Here is a 16,349-nt window from a genome sequence, read left to right on the forward strand (position 1 = left end):
ATTACAGTTCAGCCTTCAATATCAATAGGCGCTTCCACACCAAGTACTTTGCCGTACTTAGTTCATGAGAACTTAGTTAATCAGAACTCTTTAGTTCTGATGTACTAAAGAGCAGATCGCGTTCACACCGGAATAAGTCCCTGGGGGAGGATTAGGCAAATTAAGCCACTTACGTCACTTCTTCTTCTTCTGCTTTGGGTTTACTGGCAGGCCGCAAACAACTTCACGGCGTATACTGCCAATGGGACTACGTGGAGAGAGCCAGCAGCTTCAGGTTCCTTGGGGTCCACATCACTGAGGACCTGACATGGACTCTTCACACCACCACCATCACCAAGAAAGCTCGACAGCGGCTCTTTTTCCTCCGCAGGCTGAGGAGGTTCAACATGGACTCCAGGATACTCTGCAACTTCTACAGGTGCACCATAGAGAGCATCCTGACTGGCTACATCAAGGCCTGGTACGGCAGCTGCACCGCCCTCAACCGTAAGACTCTACAGAGGGTGGTGAAAACTGCACAGAACATCACCAGGACGGAGCTGAAATCCATGGAGGACCTTTACTCCCAGCGGCTCAGGAAGAAAGCCCTCAGGATTATCAAAGACCCCCATCACCCCAGCCACAAACTGTCTGCTGCCGTCTGGCAGGCGTTACTGCAGCATCAGGACTAAAACCACCAGACTCAGGGACTGTTTCATCCCACAGGCCATAAGACTGTTAAACACCTGAACTGCTGAAACAACATCCATAACATTCATCTGGCTGCTACTCAGAAATTATTTATCTATTTATCTAATATATCATATTCCAATAACTTGCATATAGACTCACTCTTATTGCACTATTTTACTTTTTTAATTTTTGTATTTTTGTATTTACTATTGCTTATTTACTATTACTATAGTGCAACATTTACTTGCACTATATTTTTCTGTTTATCTGTGTTATTGTGTTGCACTGTTGGAGGAGCCTGTGACCTAAGATTTTCATCGTCATAACTACACTGTCCCTATCACAAATAAGAACCTTGAACCTTATCCAGTTTGCTTGCATGGTTTTGCGTTGAGAATGCTGAAATGGGAATCAGTTCAAAGTCAATATACATCAAGAATCTTTGGAAAATAAAATACAGTTAAGAGAGTGCATTTTCGATCAGATGGCCAGTAACACATTTTTATTTCTTTTCAGTTGGACTTTGTCGAGTCCAATTGTAAAAGCTGATAACATGTCATTGTTGTGTTTTCAGTTTGTTCTGCTGCCCTCAGGTTTACATGTATGCTGCTTTAAGTTGAGACTGGATTGGTGAAGCTAATAGTTTAAGTCAGGGGTATTCAACTAAAATTCAGCGAGGTCCAGTTGGAGAAAATCTCCCCATGCAAAGGTCCGGAACATCAAAATGTCTACGTTGTTTTATGAATTAGTGTGATATTGAAGTAGCTGTAGCTTTATCAACGTCTGCATGTCATCAACAACTGACTGCCAATCAAATAAAGAAAGTACAATTCATAAACAACAATATGTATTGTCAATTAACATTGAACTATACAGATATACAGTAAATACTGTGGATATGTGTAATGTTCCTCTCGGGCTGCATCTACTGTAAAAAATAAAATAGGAGAAAATAAATAAAATAGCTTTTGAAAATATTTGCATCTTAAAAGAGCTTAATTTTAGATAAATAAAATAATCACATCATGACTTAACAGTTTCAGACGATTATAGAACAATTTCAGTCTTTTTTTACACATCATAACAATTGAACAGTTTTAAAGTTTATCTTTCTTTCCCTCTTATATTGCAGTCCCTCACTCACTGTTTTTTAATTCAGTGCGAGAATTGAGCTGGAGCTTGTCCTGCCAGTTGTTTAAATCTGGGCTGAAATGGTGTCAGGGCCATTCTCATACACACATGCAGGTGCTCATTGGTTAGCCTCGGACGAACGATATTTCGTTTTTGTGACCTCAGTTTTGATTTGAGAGGGAATGTTTGGTCTCATAGTGGCGTTGTGGCACTTTTAATGAGCGCCACGGTCTCTGAACAAATGAGACACACTGGCTCTGTGCTCCCAGTGGGCAGGATGAACATGAATGAGTCCACTCAGGGTTAAAAGCTCTGTTCTCACTGTCCACTTTCCTCTTCTTGGAGACCGCCATGTGTAATTATTTGTCTCTCCCTGTCTACCGCTAACACGCCTGTTCACTCTCCTCTCCGCTTCTCTCCCTGTATCGCTAATTATTCTCTTCACTCACTTTCCTCTCCGCTTCTCTCTGCCCAGCGCCGTATAGACTGAGAGTTACGTCATCTCCGTTCACTCCAATGGACCACTTTTTTACAGCAATGGCGGATCGTGGAGCCTCTCAATCGTTCCCCGGAAGTTAGCGCCAAGGCTAGCAGAGCTGTAGAGTTGCAGCATAATAGACCGTTCGTGACGGACTTTTAAAGGTAAGAAGAAGTTTAAAGATTTATATTGCGGATATTATCAGTACATCTGATTCAAATTAACATGTGTATTAAAGGATGTCAGTGGATTATCCCTAAATTAGTAGATTTAGGGAACGTTTACAGATAAGCGGATATTATCAGTACATCTGATTCAAATTAACATGTGTATTAAAGGATGTCAGTGGATCATCCCTAAATTAGTAGATTTAGGGAACGTTTACAGATAAAAGATTAAGCTAGGATACCGGATCAAGTTAGCAACACACGTAGAACAGACTTTTAATTGTAAATTCCGTTCTCTTAATGTCATTTCGTCCAACGTTGTTGAATTAGAGAAGAGGGGCTTCTAAACAGGATTGTATGCGGGGGTGGAGGGAGTTAAATATTAGATAAATATAACTTTGGTGCGTGTAAGAGTGAGTGTTTTTAGCAGAGCCATATTGCGTCCTTGTGATTATGTTGATTATTACCTGTCTGTATAATGTTGCAGCTCAGCTGATTTTGGATTGATGGCAAAGGGAGAGGGACTTAAGTGAGAGTGAAAACACAAGGTAAGTTTAATACTACTGTTTTATATAAGTAAGCATACTAAACATGTATTCTATCACTGTATTATATAAGTCATCTTGTTAGTAACCTACTGTATGGCAGGTGGAGGGGCAGTGATGTTACAGGTGGAGGAGCAAAACTGCAAGACTGCAAACTCACAAGACAGAGAAATCAAAGTTTGTTCTCCAGAGAAGAGGTTGATTTCACTTCATTTATTTCATATTTTCAAAAGATGTGGAAATGGCAAAAAAAATGAGAGCTATAAAGCTCCAACACAACTGTAACAACATGAGTAGAGAGCCACCAAGGTTTTTGTTGTTTGCGCTCCTCTGGCTGGGTGCTGGCAGGTGGAGGGGCAGTGATGTTGGCAGGTGGAGGGGCAGTGATGTTAGCTGTTACACACCAGGCTCAGTCTTAACACATTGCATCCTTCTTTCCAGTGTCCTTATTCCTGGAAGGGGAATCTGCAATTCCTGCAGAGTTTTGTAACCCGTTGGTCCGCATGCAAAGCGAATTTTTAAAGCCTTCTTAATTGTCTCATTGCTCCATTTCATCCCCTTTGTGGTGAGTCTGCCTAATGCCTTAAGTTGGTCTTTTGAAAACGTTTTCTTATATTTGTTGTCCCTAATTTTCATTGTTTTCTTGAGAGCTGCATTTTCCTTCCTGATTTTTCTTAGTGCAGACTTTGCTTTTTTGGTGATTCCTTCTTGGCTCTTTAATTTTCTCTTTAATTTTTTTAATAGATCTGTTTCACTGGCTGCTGGTTCCCTCGTATGCTGACTGGCTGCTGGTTCCCTTGTATGCTGACTGGCTGCTGGCTGAGTGGGTGGTGTCCACCCTCCCTGTCTCTCCTCACTAGCCATGTCCTCTCTTTCTTCACCCTCACTTTCCTTTCTCTCAGTCTCCTCATCCCTTCTTCCCTCAATCTGTGAGACTAATGTAAGTAGAAGACATAGCACTGTCGATTTTCCAACATTTAAAATATTATACCACTTAAAAATAAGAAATATGACTTTTGTTACTAAGAGTTCATACTTATTATACCTGTGTCAAGTTTCACACTATAGCTGTGATCATGAGCTATGGGCTTTGTAGATACAGGTCCCGGGGTGAATCGTGGTGCAGGGGCCCTTCTCTTTTTGACCACAGGGCGATGCACGAAGATGGCGGGTATAGCCTCTGCTCTCAGCCTAGTCTTGCCCTTTTTTGTCTTGACAAACTGCTCTGCATCAAAATGTGCCTGCGGAGTGACTTGAGGTTACTTCACACACAGAACAACTCAGTTTTGTCTGCCCACATACATATTCCATAGTGGTTGAATACACAGTATTAGGAAACACTTTATACTTACTGGACATGTTGTACTCATTACATACTGTATATAAAATATTATCAAGAATGTGAGACAACTTTATAGAAATTCATATCACATCTGTTACTGATGCCATTTGTCATACTTTGTTAAACTCACAAATAATAAAGTTCCATAACTTCAGTTGGGAACAAAGACCACACCTTATCTCCCCAAGGCAATTTCCCATCCAATAGGTGTGCTATATAGGTGTGTATAACCCTTTCTCCTGTCTGTTACTCCCTCTTTCAGCACAAGAACCAGAGGGGGATTCAATGGAGCCTGAATACCTGCATTGAGACCCTCACCCTGCACCCTGAGTCTCAACTCTCAGTGTTTTTCAAGCCTTTCCCTGTTTTTTTGTATTAAACAAAACATTAAGCTTTCCCAATGGTGTGGTTTTCGTTTTGTGAATAAGTGCAAATGCAGTGTTTGTATATAATAACCTCACATATTTTTTTGCTGTTGGTCGTGAAATTGCTCCTGCTGACTTGAGCCAGCCATTTTTTCCTGCGCTCTGTGTCAGTGGGGAAGCCGTACATTCGTACTCCTTTCTCGGAGCGATTTGAGCATCCCCAGGCAGCACAGCAAACCATGGTGGCGACTAGGAGGCAGCACAGCAAACCAGGACAACACGGAGGAAAAGGCACAGACAAACTGCATGATATGCTATTCAATGTTTATTGAATTCCATGTATTTGCAATGGATGTTCCTAAAACAACACATTTAACATCATCATCATGCTGCTGCTGCTGCTGCTGCTGCTGCTGCTGCTGCTGCTGCTAGTCCTTTGATAGTCACCTGTCGGTCTCCTGTCCTTTCTGAAAGCCATAAAGATGACATTAGTCATTTAGATAACTTGTGTCCTCAATTACCATGGGATTACTGAAACTACCATGAATTTAAGAAAATGGTAGAAATGAATCTAATCTGAATTTTGAAGCATTCCTTTAGATCCCCTCCCTCTAAATATATCAATAAACATTAGAAAGTGATGCTCCTGACTACCATACAAGTTTAAGAAGATAATATTGGTTTTAAAGAATTCAAAGCTATAAACAGCAACAGGCTCTTTAACCAAGGCACTGTTAGCCTAACATGTAAACTAGTTGTTCACACTAATCCAAATTCTATTTTATTTTTTCAAACATATTGATGTAAATACATACACATATCGATTTGTTGTATAAATATTGCAAATAAAAACCTTTATTCACTAATAATTACCAAAAATCGTAGTTCTATCTCCTGTTATCAATGCATTCACATTGCCTGCCATCAACTTCCGGGGAACGATCCTCGTCTACATGAACCACGTGACGATAACCGTTTTTGGACATCCGCCGTCGTAACTCTTCTATCTATATGGCGCTGTCTCTGCCGCGCTCTCGTCTCTTCTTCTGTGTTTCTCTCCCTGTATCGCTCACTCGTCTCTTTCGCCCCCTGTCGGCGGCCCGTCAAAATTGAAATCCCCTATTAATGTATTGATTATAGGTCCGGGTCCGTATAGGTCGGCGTATGGGTCCGGATCCGGACCGCGGTCGGCCTGTTGCCGACCCCTGGTTTAAGTTCTTGCTAGCCATGCTAGGCAGGCCATAATTGCTATGCTGAGCTTGAACCCTTCTTTCCATTTCATATCAAAATAATGGATATTTGTCTCCACATATTCGAGATCAACACAAACAATTAGATCATTTTTGGCTCAACAGCAAAAGTCTGACCTACTAAAAGTTTGTGGTGATGCTTGATAAGATGTTGTTTTGCTTACAAAAAGGTTTGCCCCCGTGCAGCTTGAGTTGATTTATTCCTAAGGCACTTGCAAATAAACAAATACCCTCCTCCGAACACTCATCACCCTGCCATGTCCAGTGACAGAAGCAGGTGCTGGGTCCAGGTGGGCCTGCCAACACACAAGGCTGGCACAGACCAGCAGGGGGTCTGCCCATGCCAAGAGTCCACACTAGGACTAATATTACTATACCTTGAAACACAGCAAAACCTGTCGCCAAACTCCTGTGCTTTAAATGGGAAACTGTGAGAGTGTGCATTGTGGAAGAGCTGATTGTTCTAGGGAAATGGTAAACTAGAGGGACAAATTAGCTCCGATTTGAATCAGTCTGTCTGTCTGCAATGAAGCGGATGAACCCTGCTTGGAAGACGATCATTAGTGAGTCAAATACCAGCACAAATGGCTGCCTGCGATAATGGCTGACATTCATCTATGTCTGAGTTTTGTCCAACTCGCCACTTAAAGCTCGTGCAACAAGGGAGCTGAATTCCGACGAGTAACAAATAAAAGGGCATTTTTTGCAGAGGAAAGATAGCCAAACTGAATTACTTATTTACTTCTATCTACTTACTGATATGGAAACGTATAGTGATTGGAATTACCTCACATTTACCCTTAATGACTTGCAAGCAAACAACCGGAAACGTTCAGAGGTGTTACATCCTGAAAATAGATTGAACAAAAATATTCCTCTCACCGTAGAAGAATCATGTATGATGAAATAGTGCAAAAAGGAGGAAATAAATGATTGTTGCGTAACATTTTACCACTCACCCACTTTGGTGTGATCAATCCGGCGGCCGTGCAGTCCATCCCTCTGCCCCCCCATCTGTTATTGCAAGTGCTGTCCATATAACAGGCGCCTGTCAATTTCGCCTGCTTTTTATTGACTCATCCTCTGAGCCATGGAGGGGTTTTGATCACAATTATCATTTTTTATGAATACATTTTCATGAATATATTAGCGTCCTCCCCACCACCGCCACCACCCACCACACACATACACATTTGGTGGAGTGTTGTTTTCTCACAGTTAATCAGTGGCCAGATAAATCAGAGGCCATATTTGCAGTCCATCTGCTGGGAAGGTGCAGTGGGCTCCAGACGCCATTCAAACATGCTGGACAATAACAGGAAGTGGGACGACAGCATGCAGACGTTGCAGGCATCACATTTCACTGTTCACTCTGTTCTTTCAATACAGATGTCAGGCCAAGATGATCTATTTTTTTCTGGGACAGAGCACCAAGAACTTTTTTTGTTCAGCATGTTGCAACTTGTGAATAGTTAAGATATATTGATTTCCTTATTAAGTAATTCCTTACATCCGTACACCCTGTCTTTTGGAGGCTAAAGCACTGGTACAGTTATACAATACAGTACATTCCCAAATGTTCCTGTACCACCCATGGATGTATTAAGAGAACTGTGGGACTCGGTGGAGCATAAAGCCAAAACAGTTTGACTTCTGAGGCCCATAGAGCGTGCACACTGGCTTTAACCATGCATCCGTCTCGGGCTCATTCACATGAACAGAGGAAAATAACTCGAGATGTGGCTTTGAGCGCATATGACAAGTTTTAGGACTTATGACTTAAAGGGGCTCTATTGTGATTTTTGGGGTATTGCCATTCCTGTAGTATAGGTTTGTGTGCATGTAAATGGTCCGCAAAGAATAAAATCCCTGTTTTCACTCAAGAGGGAGTTTCTCTCCCACACTCTGCCTCCATTGGACTCATTTGTTTACTTTCGTAACATTATGACATCAATATTTAACACTCACATTTCTATTGGCTAGCACTCCAACACATTGTACATGACTGGCTAAGGGGCGGGATAATTTCGACTCATCTCTAAGTTGACCAATCAGAACTTAATTGTGTAACAATGACAACTTGTAGGGCTCAGTATTTCCCAGAAAGACGACAAGATGCCTTAGAAACAATAGTAGATTGACTGCAAAAAAAGACAATAAGGTGTTTGGGGACTGGTCATCGTTGTTTAAAACAAAAATAGCACCTCCACAGGTGAGTCCCTGAAACTCTGAATAAAGACCCAAACGGTTGTCGGGTGCTTTGTTATTCCAGATGGCTTTATGGGTCATGAAAGAGTGATTCACGCGTCACTTTAAAAGTGCTTGTCGCTGGCCTGCCGTCTAAGCGCTCCTCTCCTTAAAAACCGGGAAGCACCCCATCAATTATTTGCTAAGCAGCCATACTGAAGATCTCACTTTGAACAGTGTGTGGGGACGGCAGCCCTGTCAGCGTGATGATAGATGCACTGGAGGCTCACGCTGCCCCAGCACGCCTCTCTGAGGGGCGGCAGCTGTACAACGTCTGAGCCTCTGTGTGTGTGTGTGTGTGTGTGTGTGTGTGTGTGTGTGTGTGTGTGTGTGTGTGTGTGTGTGTGTGTGTGTTTCTCAATGTCGAGGACACTTCCTTGGTAGGATATGTCTTCCGGGTCACTTCTTTCAGAAGCGAGGCATGAATCCTTCCTAGCCTCGGTAAACCAAGAACGGTGGAACAGGCTAACAGGTGTGCAGGTGTGCATCATATGCGAGGCCCCGCCTTAAATGGAACGCGATTTCTGGAAATTGGTCCGCGGCGCAAAGCGGGGATTCGAAGACCTCGGAGGATATACATGTTCAGCCTCGAAATTTCTCACTACGAAGGACGCCAGGTTCGGTAGAATTCCAAGGAGCCTGGACATTGGGACTCGATGACGTAGCATCCCTTGAAATAGTGGCTCTGGAGTATCCTTCCTTGACATTGAGAAACACCCAGAGTGTGTGTGCAGAAAACAACACACATGCATAATAACACACACAGGCATTCACACTGTTGATTCTCGACTCCCATGTATGCATACACTCACCTGCACATATGCAAACCCACATTTTCATTAACACCTTGTTATATACACACTTACTGACATACATTAAACACCAGTACACATATGTAGAAACACTGAAAACCAGCAGTGGAACATTAGTAAGTACTTCTAACCAAGTACATACAATTTTTGGATTTGGATCTAGTATTCTACATAAATGTTGTAAATATTGTACTTTTTATTCAATAGACTTTTCCCCCCAGAGCCATAAACGGACTGCTGTACACATACCCAGCAAATCCAAAACAACTAACACTTCCAAAATGCAATATGGAACTGAAGCTAAGGCAGAAGCTAAGTTCTATCAGGAAGACTGGCTACATTCATTCACTCCTCCGCTGCATATAATCAGCTCATTATGGGCGTCCAGTTACATTTTACTACAATCTCCAGCAGCCAATCATCCTGCTGCAGTCAAACTTTTACATTTTTCTGCTCTCTCCTGCAGTCGGCTGTGATTCCATGCATTAATGCTGCGCTCCGCCTCCACCCCTTCCACCTCCAGTCATCATATCCAGTGCCCAGGTTGAGCTAATCCAGAGACCACCCTAATCGAATCTAAAACTACAACCAGAAGTACATCACCAATTTTTCTTTGGCTTTGATTTGTAAATTATCTTAACTCGGCACAGCTGCAAACCCACCAGACCTGCTCTGCTAATTACACCGTTTGCCACTTTAATGTCCAATGTAGCCATCAAGGAGTCAATGGAGAATTAATAGAGCATTAATCAACATGCGCTAATTAGCTTATAACATGTTAATTAAATCAAGTATTTAAAGTTCTGAGACGTGTAATGCTTTTACTACAGCACTGTAGAGAGAGACAGTATGCTTGCACATGCAAGTTGCAGCAGTGAAGTCAGCGAGTCAATAAAACTGTCACGGTGTTTGCTAATCCCGACCCTCGTTGCTCTATTGGGATTTCCCTGTTCGCACCATTGTTATATTGCCAACCTCCAACCTTAACAAATCAAATTACTTCTTCATGTGATCAGCTGTGACACATTTACACACAAAAATGCTTCCGGATCAATGTCGCCGCTTAGGCCGCCATACGCAGCGATAAGCTGAATGCTCAGTCGACGATCATAGATTCTTTAGAGCAGGATTCAAAATGGCAGAAAGCCAATAGCAGAGCTTGTCTTTAAAGATCAGTGAATTACTTTGACAGTGTGGAGCCTTTCCCGGTGCTCTTAATGTGAAATCAATACACCCTCTTCCACTTACTAGTGTAAAACGCTTGACCTGAGGATTGACCTTTTTGTTTTTTACCCCTCTCTTTGTCTTCTAAGGAATGGATCCGTAGGTTTGAGGACAGATTTTATTTTTGTAGCGATACACATATTGCTGAGGCTGCTCTTTCTGTTTTATCAGGCGGTGGGGGAGGGGGGGGGGGGCTCTGGAGACTCTGGCCTCAACCACATCCCAATCTTTAAAGGGGCCCTATTATGCTCATTTTCAGGTTTCATATTTGTATTTTTTGTTTCTACTGTGACATGCTTTAATGTTCAAATGGATATGTTTCAGGCAGGTGGTTGGAGTGTGTTGGAGATGAACTTCCTCTAGAGGGAATTTATGGATTTTACCCTTTCATACCACAAACCTATACAACTCACTACAGGTAAGGGAAAACCCTTAAAAAGCATAATAGGGCCCCTTATGTTGTTTTTATTTGTATTTGATCTTGTAATGGACATTTTACTTTAACTTCTAATGCTTGAATAAATATCCTGACTGTTTTTGTTTTGTTTTTGTATTGCACATTCATTCTTTAATTTCTTATGTTTATATCAATATTTTTTTCAATTTTTGTTTTGTCTTATCTTTTATTGGGCGTTTTAACTTAACTTAATATGTTTATATAAATATCTTTATTTTATTGCATCTTATCTGGTATTGCACATCTTTAATATTTGTTAACTTATATATTTATTTCATTCTAAAGTGGAGCAGTTGTCACACTAAAAAATCCCAAGTATTATATGATGATGATGACTTTTTCAAGATGGACATCACCTTTTCGTGATATCCAGCTACAACAGCCTCCACTCTTCTAGTTTCAGGCTTTCCACATGGTTTTATAACCTGTTTGCAGGGATTTTCTCCAATTCAGCCATAATATTACACAGTAGGTGAGGTCCAGCACAGATTTTGGGTGATCAGGTCTGGCTCAAAGGCAGTGCATCCCAAAGGTATTGGACGGGTTCAAGGCCAGAAAAGTTCCAGACCAAAGAGGGAAAAGCCGTCCTTTGTGGAGATGGCTTTCAGCATTTATGGTTGTATTGTTGTACTGTAACTACCTTCACCAAGAAGTTTGGAGACAAATGTTTAAATTAACTTTTTTTGCTGCAGCATAAAGATTTCTCTTCATTTTCACATTCACAAACCCCGTTTTCACATTCACAAACCCCGTAGTAGTCCCCGCCCCGATAAGTAGTAGTGTAAGTTATATTTATGCAAAGCAGCTTAAAAGAAAGCTTCACCTACAAATCGACCATTTTAATATGAATTACTCCCCCTGTGTTACCTTGGATTCCTGATATACTTTTGATCTATTACTCCATGTTGAACAAAGAATTAAAAAACAATATTGAGAAAGGTCTTGAAGAATAGGAAGAACAGGACAACTATTTCAGTGTCTGTAAACACATTCTTACATAACTCATGCAGCATAAACCAAGTCTAATTCATCCTGTTGAATGCACATTACTTTACAAATACATGCATTTTAGCTAAAATCGTAAAACACAAACTCAGTGTTTGATTCTCAATGAAGAAGTGTTTTAAATAGTAAGGTTTAGTGAAAATACGTGTTCGGAGTAAGTATTAAGCATACGTCTGGATAAATTAGACTATGATTATTCTTCAGTACATCTGTACGATTTTTCTGAACAGATGCCTTGATGTAGTTTTGCTTTTGTTAAACACATCCACACATTTGCTACACGTCATCAAGAATGTTCTGGTTCTTTTTATTCCTTGTTTACCATGAAGACATGCAAGAAAAGCAATGTTTTGTTCAAGAAGGAAAGGTAATTGATATACACATGATGTAAATGATACAACTGTGGGTGAAGTATTTATTTAATAAATAAACTACAGGATAATTTAAGAGCTGTAATTACAGCACAATGTGAAGAAATGTAGGAGCAATGGAGTACAAAAGAATACAGCCTTTACTGTAAGCATTCATATTTGAGCTTGAGGATTTTCTAAAGTTGTAACCCTAGCCCCAACCCAACCGCAATAAAAAAAAAAAAAAGTAATTTGCCATGTCAGTCCAGAAGCACGCTGGTTTATATTTAAAATACTACAAGATTAGATTTCACCCAACTTTAACCAAAATCAAGATTACATTTTAATATCTACCTTGAAGTAAATGTTGTAAAAGGTGGACTTTAAACTTCCTTAAAGACTATAGAGACATAACAACACAACATGATGTAAAAGTTGCAAAGATCAATTGTTGATATTTCCGTTCTATTTCGCCTCTATCCTGGTGGATCATGTTTTAATAAACCCCTCCGTTCATTCTCTTGACCCCCACCATGTCACACTCTCCTCTTCCTGTCTGTCCCCACGCTCCCAGTCACCTCACCTTAAAAGGAGGAGGCCACAGATCAATACGTTTGATGGGGAGGCAATAAGCAGCCCTATTAAGTGACAAAGGTTTACTCTGTAACAGCTGGGCTGGCGCGGGAGCCGAGCTTGTCTGACTAATGAATCGTGAAACAATCAGGCAGTAGCCATTTGTGTTTAGATCTGTAAATATGGCGCGGTACAAGTGCCAGACCATCGCTGGCACTCCAGCTGGGGCCACAGATGGTCTGGATTGGAGGCGAGGCGCAGGCAAACCGTTAGCTCCTCCGGCCCACACTGCACCGCACCTCCTCTGTCTCTGAGTGACAACTTCACTTTCGCGCTAACTTAGCCCGCCTGCCCCACATTGGACGCCAGGATTTGGTTAAAAAAAAGAAAAGAGGAAAAAAACCTGACAGCTCCTGAATGGGAGCCCAGCCGATGAGCAGTCTAGCTGCAATCCGGCAGAGGGAACCAGGGGGAGTAGAGAAAGAGAAGAGCAATGATGATCCTGCTATTTAAAGACATGATCAACCTAATTAACCTTGGGATGCCAATGACTAATACTGAAGTGGCTGGTCCACCACAAGAGTATGGTGTTGGAGGCCTCATAAATCTCACTAATAAGAAGTACATTCTAAAATAGGAGGAACATGGGCGCACAGGCAAATCATTATTCGGAAGAGGATTGAGAATACTTTATTTGATGTTCTTATCAGTTAAGTCAGGGAAGGAGAGGGCCGGTAGTGTGGCAGAGATGGGCTGTAATTCACCCGGTGACAGCTGAGTAAATACAGAAACATTGAAATAGACAAATAAGAATTCATTTCAAAGACCTTTTGTAATTTGCCTGCACAAATGGTTGAAATAGAGACAGAATATATTCAGCAGTCGCAGTTAGGAGCGGTGGTAGTGGGGGAGGGGGGGCTGTCCTTGAGATAGAGCTATAAAAGAGGTTTATTTAATCTATTTCTGAGGTAAAATTATCTTCTGGCGTTTTGCTCTACACATTTGGTGCAGTGAATGTGAAAGCGGTACAGAGCCATTACAATGCCCTCAAGTCTATTAAACTGAATGACAGACGTTGTTTACAACCCCAACTGCTTCTGCAGCCACACCATTATCGCTGCATACTGATGCAAGCGTCAACAGCAGGATTGGCTGTCATTACAGAAAGGACGGGAGAGTGTCTTAAAGAAACATTTATCAGCTTTTCTGAAGGATTTGTAACCTGCTAATCACTAGATGGGATGTTACTGTCATTACCTCATCCAGCATATTAGCCTGTGAATGCTACACACTCAGACATTATGAACAATATACTAACTGATTAAAATTCAATACACTGATGTCAGAATGAAACCTGTGGCATTTAAATTACATTTAGCAGAATAGAACATTCAACTCAAGACTGTGCTTGTATTTTTTTTTTACAAATATAGGACACCACTCAGGCATGTCATGATTAAACAAAGAAGCTTAATCAAATTGCAAACATTACAGTCAAACGGAATTAATTATTGTTTAAATAATTTAATAAACATTAAATGCATTTTTTTTTTTAAAACAATAAGGGATTCAAATTTGGAAGATCTATACATTTCTTTACAAAAAATAAAACACATAAACAAATATATGTAAGCATTCAAATGCACACCAAGAAAAATTATTAAATGTGAGAAAAAAAAGGAGAAATTAAATAGTTATAATGAGAATTAAATAAATAGATAAATACAAATACAATTATAATTATAATAATTAAAAAAGAATATTACATTCAGGCACAATTATCTAATAATTGTTTGTCATCATTTTGATAAAAAGCTTAAAGCAGAATAAACATTTTCTATTTCTAAATTGACGTATTTTGCCTTAACAACTGTGCAGTTTGAATTCCCAATTTTGGGAAAGTTAATTTGGCATCTTCCAAGCTGTTTGTTTTAGCATATTGCTTTTAAAACTAATATGAAAGTCGCCATACGTAGCTAAAACCACGGCAGTCAATTCCTTTCAACGAATATGAGCCACATTTTAAGGGTCGTGTTGAAAATTGCATCTATCTTAAATCACTTTTTAACGTCCTTTGTCATGAGGTGTTTACATTATTTTTGTCAAGCCCATTTACCTCTTTCATAAATGCAGCTTTTACAGTAATGACACCCAATTGACATTCAGCTGTTCTCCTTAAACAACACAGTGTCTGGATGTTCTGCTCTGCTATGTGCTGGAGGGATATTTATGGGCATCTAAATGTACAGAGCCTTTGTTTCACAGTGGTAATAATACCGGGCCCAGACCTACTGTCCTTGTCCCTTCAGTCCTGTGAGTAAGAACCTAGTCAATGGAACTTTTTGCGCAACGTTAACTGTCACGACCCGCGGCGGCGCGGCTGGAAATGGCTTAACTAAACTGTCAGATCTAATAAAGCCAATAAAGGGATCAGATAAATGTTTATTACATAGTGGGAAAGATCATTTCTGGACAGAAATTGAGGATGACCTTTCCGGATAATTCTTCGCTGTCGTCGCACCCCCCATCCTTCTGCTGCATAAATCACTGGGTCCCTTTTGTTTCACGGCTGATGGAACCCTGCTGACGTGGGATTGTTAAAACCTCGCTAGCTCTTCCTTCTTTCTCCCCCCAATTACAGGAGCCCTCCGAGTCTGAATGCTACCGCAACGTACAGACAGGGGTAGGCTGTTGTGCTCTAGCTGCTTCAATCTATAATACCAGATAGTGATATTGTGTCAGATAATATAATACCTAATGTTATTTCAGAAATAGTCTTTTTTAATTCAACATCTGCTGCACTCTGCAACATCAGAAATGTGACTTAGACAACAAGTCCTCCAACTCATACGACCAAATAGTTTGATTGTTCAAGCGCTTATTACGACCAAATAGGTCGATTATTCAAGTGCTTATTACGACCTAGAACCACGTTTTAACGTTTTCGACCTCTAGTGCTCCAGTTGACTGCAAACGATCCGGTGGGTCGTATATTCACAAATAATGCTCTCTGGAAAATCCTAAATTGTAGGATAGTTTGGCCATTAAAATGCTTTTTGATCAGACTTCTAGCGAGAAGTGTACATCGTACTTTTAGAATCCACGTCAAGTGGATGTGTAGGACTATAGCTTGATAGATATTACGAAGATTATTTGAGGTCTCGCCAGGAGAACGTGTATATATTACGTCTTTCCCCCTATTCATTTCTATTGACGGCAGCGTCCATGTAAAGTTAGCGTCAACCCTCACGGGGTGAAAATAGTATTTCCGTTCTCCAAGTTTTCATAATAAAACCGTATTCCCCTCACTGTCAAATGATTTAACAGTGATATCTGCCATACTCATCCACTAAAAAACATCAGTTTATCTTTTTTAATTACACAACATTAATTGGTTTAAATTGTGTACACTGCTTTTGTGTTTTTCCCATAGGTTTTTCCTTTTCGATTCTGAGAGATACATTTCTTTTTTCAGAGGTTTTGATAGGCTAAAACATTGAACTACCCATAATCCTCAGCTATCGTTGAAGCTCGGTGATTGGATGTTTTAGCCGCAATGCACGTTGGGATATGGTGTTTATGCGATGTGAAATCCGAAAACATTTAAAAAAATTAATAATAATACTTTATTCCGAGTGTTCTTGCTTTTCTCTTTGAAAGTCATCACATAACGACATTTTAATACACGGTTCGGCTGCATTAAATATTACACATCTGCCGTAGTTATTTAT

General features: G+C 40.6%; 1 protein-coding gene and 1 long non-coding RNA gene across 4 annotated transcripts in view; one reads left to right on the forward strand and one right to left on the reverse strand.

The window, feature by feature from the left end:
- Nucleotides 1-16,349, reverse strand: part of LOC307043403 (uncharacterized protein) — a 111,853-nt gene that overhangs the window by 20,262 nt on the left and 75,242 nt on the right. The gene's annotated exons all lie outside the window — the stretch shown is intronic.
- On the forward strand, nucleotides 1,995-4,731 carry LOC307043405. Of its 3 annotated transcripts, none has more exons than XR_013809373.1 (3): nucleotides 2,035-2,445; nucleotides 2,936-3,558; nucleotides 3,738-4,731. It is a non-coding gene; the product is annotated as an uncharacterized lncRNA (long non-coding RNA). The 3 variants fall into 3 exon arrangements; XR_013809374.1 differs by having other exon boundaries at nucleotides 2,044-2,445; nucleotides 2,936-3,190; nucleotides 3,435-4,731; XR_013809372.1 differs by having other exon boundaries at nucleotides 1,995-2,445; nucleotides 2,936-4,731.

Source organism: Notothenia rossii, assembly GCF_949606895.1.
Source record: "Notothenia rossii genome assembly, chromosome: 6".
Classification (NCBI taxonomy): domain Eukaryota; kingdom Metazoa; phylum Chordata; class Actinopteri; order Perciformes; family Nototheniidae; genus Notothenia; species Notothenia rossii.